This window comes from Penaeus chinensis, chromosome 37, assembly GCF_019202785.1.
Source record: "Penaeus chinensis breed Huanghai No. 1 chromosome 37, ASM1920278v2, whole genome shotgun sequence".
Classification (NCBI taxonomy): Eukaryota; Metazoa; Arthropoda; class Malacostraca; order Decapoda; family Penaeidae; genus Penaeus; species Penaeus chinensis.
This window is the reverse complement of record NC_061855.1, coordinates 26,018,041-26,023,040: the sequence shown is the minus strand read 5'-3', so window position 1 is coordinate 26,023,040 and position 5,000 is coordinate 26,018,041. Positions and strand designations below refer to the sequence as shown.

Sequence of the window (5,000 nt, the reverse complement as noted above, 5' to 3'; positions counted from 1 at the left end):
TTGTCTTTATCAAAGTAACCTGTTTATACAGTATACAATCTTTTAATGCACTGATGTACACGTGATCACTTTGAGTATTAACAAAACCTGATATATATAAAATCCTTTAAATGAACTAAGTCCAACGCTTTGTGTGTGTGTGTGTGTGTGTTTGTTTGTCGTTCATTTGCGCTTATCAACTTATTCCATTATCATATATTCATTTGAATATATCCATTTCAATGAGGAAAAAATACATAATATGCAACACATATAAGAGGCATAGTTACAGACGAAAAACATGCGATTAATAAAGATAACATTTGCCGAAGCTGCTGAACTATTAAAACTCACTCACAAGTCGTGAAGAAGCCATCAAGGGTAAAATTTTAACCAAAGTTTTCGTAATATGATAATAATACAGATAGGCGGAAATATAAGCACAGTTATAAACACCCTACTAAAAGCTATTTTAATAAATTAGGGATGATTATTTGATCAATAATAAGAAAATATGATCTTTTGCTGTTTTCTCGTAACAAATATGTTTTGTTGTATCGTGACATATTTATGAAATAATAATAGAAGACTTTTTTTAGAAAAAAAAAAATGAGCTTTAGGCAAATGCTTCGTATTTTAGCTCACTGACAGTAAAATGATGAAGTAATGTTTTGACAATCAAATTTCAAAAGTAAACAAATGGACTTCATCATTTCATAAGCAATTATAATGATGTAACAAAACAAAACTGCCGCGATAGTCTAGTGGTTACAGCACTGGACTCCAAACCTCATGGTCCCGAGTTCAATTCCCCGTCGCGGTGGTCGTAGAAAGTGCCTGCGCTCCGACTATTAGTTCGCGCCTGATCTCACGGCGAGGAAGCGACATATCGCCTTGAGAAGTCCCACGCAGGTGTCGTAGGGGAAGTCGCCGCCGTGACACAGGTGTTAATAGCGCCGAGCCGCGGTTGATTAGGAAGGGTGATCAGGTGCAAAGGCAACACGATCAATGGTTGCAGAAATGCAAGCAGGGGATCTACTGGTAAGAGAGATGGTGAACTCTTCAGTAACCCGAAGGAAGGCAACGGGAAACCACCTTCGTACACTCCCTTGTACAGCCATGAAATTAAACATGGTCGCCAACGTCAGGCTCTGATACGGCACAGAAAAAAACTTGTTAAAATGAAGCAGCTAACTATAATATTTACTCCTTAATCTCCAAATAGTTTTCCTCGTATTGAGATAAAAACAAGATGGTATTTTATAAAACTATGTACGCTTATTCGGACACTGTACTCGATAATATGTAATGACGTACAGTAGCCCCGTGATATTGATGGCATGGCCTCCGCGCTTCAGCAAAGGTCATTACATTCTTCTTAGTTATGGTGTTTAATATATGATACTGACATAAAGGTGTGTGTGTGTGTGTGTGTGTGTGTGTGTGTGTGTGTGTGTGTGTGTGTGTGTGTGTGTGTGTGTGTGTGTGTGTGTGTGTGTGTGTGTGAATCATAGGCCCCCGGGCAGAGCAGTGCACTGGGCCCCTACCTACACGACCACCAACTGGAATATAAATGTAAATAGTCGATAAAATCAAACACATTTATTGTATTGGCAATTCCAAAAAAATCATTGTTTAAGCATTAAACAGGATATATTAATCAGCACTAACGTTTGAACAAAATACCATGAGCCTTGGAAAACAAAAATTTACATGACACTCAATTAGTTAAGCATGCATACGGAGATGTCACAGCATGAAATTACTATGAATCGGTTGATATTAATCGAGTGTTTATAGGCGAATGCCAATGTTGATTTATGACATGATAACAAATATTCATAGTATAGTACAATACAGTATCTATTTACTGACAGCAAGTCACAACATACATTAGCATGTGGCCCTCATGCTCGTGGGGCTCTGAGATTCTGCCAAGCGTGTCCATGCGTTAAATGTCGGCCGTCTTTCCTGGGTTGCTATGACCCAGAACCGAAAGATAGAATCCCTTTGTATATGTTTTGAGAGTTTCACGTAAATGCAAAGTAGATCCTTACTATCTACACCCTGTCCCTCAGCATTAATTGTATTGAATGTTACAATCGGTCGCTCTCACAGTTTGGGAGCCGTTTGGTAATGGGACCAGAGTACCCAAGATGGTAAAGTTTCTATAGAGTTTGACATAGATTTAATTTAACATATGACATGTTTGTTAAGGTTTAACTGTATTACTATGGCAGCATCTCTTTTCCGTCCACCGTAGCCAACTGCAAATAAGTGGATTAAGCACAATCAAGAAAAATCTTAGTTTTTTTTTTTTTTTTTTTGTAAGGACCACTGTATTCTAGTCGCGTTTTCTTTCTCTTTTAACTTATTACTACCATCCATATCCTCTTACGTATCACTTCCAGATGGAGTGTCATCAGTTTGAGTATATATATGTAGGGGCTTAAAACGCCTTGTTCTAACAGCTTTCCTAACGCTAATGATGTCTTGATTTAAGTCAATATCTATTTCCTTGCCATTCCGCTCATTTAACAGCAAAATAAGTTCTTCCTTCAGAAGTCTTCGTTCCGTTGGGCTTAGTTTGATAGCAATTTACACTTGCAGACTCCGATGTCCAAAAGTTTGTTTCGTGCTTCACATATGAATGCCTCGATATCTGCATAACAAGAGAGTCTTCTGCCTATATATATTTTTATATATATTTTACATGGCTGTTTCTCAACATTGCTCTCTGGATGATTCACCTCGAATATAATTGTTGTTCTAAGTGATTGTTTGTATCACTTGTTTTGCGCCAAAGGTCTCACAAATAACATTTCATAACATCCTCTTGTGTTGGTAACTCTCACTCTCAATATATCTTCCCTTTATCAAAAAAGAAGGAATATATGATAGTTATTGATTGTTTTTCCACCTTAGTCTCTTCCTGTTTGTAATCAAACAAGAACAAAAAAAACACTTAGTTAGATCGAGCAAAACAGACATATCACAAAATGCCAAACCTCCTGTCATGATAAGCGGTTCAAGATATTTTAGTATAACGTTTAAGATTTATACTAATGGATATTTCACACACCTTATTTTTTTCATATTATTACAAATACCAAACATTTTTTTTTTTTTTTTTAATCACATACTTTAAATACTGAGTCTTAAGATCATCATTAGGTAACTCTCTAGATTCACTAACGATTATAACGAATTTTTTTTTTTCGAATTTGAGTAACGGTCTCGATGGGATGGAATTCACTGAAGGCCGCCTCCTCTACATTGGACGCCGTTGAGTTAAAGATGGTTTGGAATAGCCTTATCTTACCACAAGGCATATCTATGGTAGCATACGGTGCACATTTCCTGAATACATGACCCACGAAGTTATTACTCCACACGTGCTGAAGCAAGGGTAATAAAGTTTAGTGTAAATAGCGATCACCTGGACATATTGCATTGCCCGAACTAAGGTCTTTAGCAGCATTTGACGAGCTTTTCCATTTTCTAAATGTGGAGATTATGGCAGCCTGCGATTTAACCATGTAATACTCTATTGCTGTATAATTTGATATATACTCAAGCACACTTATGGAGGTGTGTGTGTGTGTGTGTGTGTGTGTGTGTGTGTGTGTGTGTGTGTGTGTGTGTGTGTGTGTGTGTGTGTGTGTGTGTGTGTGTGTTTGTTTGTGTGTGTGCGTGTGTGTGTGTGTGTGTGTGTGTGTGTGTGTGTGTGTGTGTGTGTGTGTGTGTGTGTGTGTGTGTGTGTGTGCATACATACGTATATATATGTGTACACATTTGCTTGAATGTATGTATGCACGCACACACACACACATTTGTGTGTGTGTGTGTGTGTGTGTGTGTGTCTTTGCATGCACAGCCATTTATATTAATATTAATATATGATGTATCACAGTGTATGATTCATTATCTAAATAGTTCATCTATATATTGCATATATAATCATAATACATCATAAAGAATTTTCCCCGCCTTTGAATCTTGCGCGATGATTGGTCAAGATCAAAGCAACTGACACTGCGGTGTTTCCCAAAATACAGCATAGAGAAGAGGCCGTTTCTGTTATTGTTACAAGTCGCTCAGTCAATTGCTTTTATGTATTAATTTCATTATTATTTTTTTACGTGTCTACTGTGAACGATTGTTTTCATTTTTGTCCGTAGTTTAAGACCCGATCATTCATGTAAACACTACTTCATAAAAGTTCAATATTGAATTAATATTTCTGTAAATGAAGTTGATAACCATAATAACATTTGCAATTCAGATAAATTTTGCAAATGTCTTATATACATCTTTAACAACATGATACAAATGTAAACACTGATTACGAATTCTAATCAACGCCGAAGTCTGTGCTCTACCAACGCATTCGGATCATCCATCACTTTTGGAAACCCAAACGGCCCAAATAAATACATATCTATCATTCTAGACATGCATATCTACCAGATAGATAGATAAATATATATCTATCAGATAGATAGTCAGATATGCATATATTTCTGTGTATGTGCATGTCCGCATAATGAATACTCATGGTTTAACAAACTTCGGCGTGGATTATAATTCACAATCAGTGTTTACATTTGTATCATGTCGTAAAAGACGTTTATAAGACTATTATATACGTAATACTTTGTAATATAGGCCTTGAACTATTGTCTAAAATGACATAAGGAGTAACTGCTTCAAGATTTCGCCCACTTTGCTAGCCTTTTCTTTAATATAACAAGCTTTTTTTTACTTCTATTATTCGAAGATAACACCAAAGATAAGTAACACTGATAAATCACATGGATTATAAAAGAAGCAACTTTAAAATGTTGAAGCTTAATATTTCTATATATGTTATTAGTACTCCCTGTATATACTGTTTAACAGCCTAATTAAGCATGCGATTGACTAGGAACAAGTATTTAGACATAAAACAAAGTAAAAATGTATTGTTGCTAGATAGAGGAACAAGTAAATGCAAGCGTATCAGGCAACACCGGCGTTGT

At 36.2% G+C, this 5,000-nt stretch overlaps 1 protein-coding gene across 1 annotated transcript in view; it reads left to right on the top strand.

Annotated features, from left to right (window-relative positions):
* Positions 1-5,000, top strand: part of LOC125045667 (neural-cadherin-like) — a 108,350-nt gene that overhangs the window by 60,818 nt on the left and 42,532 nt on the right. The gene's annotated exons all lie outside the window — the stretch shown is intronic.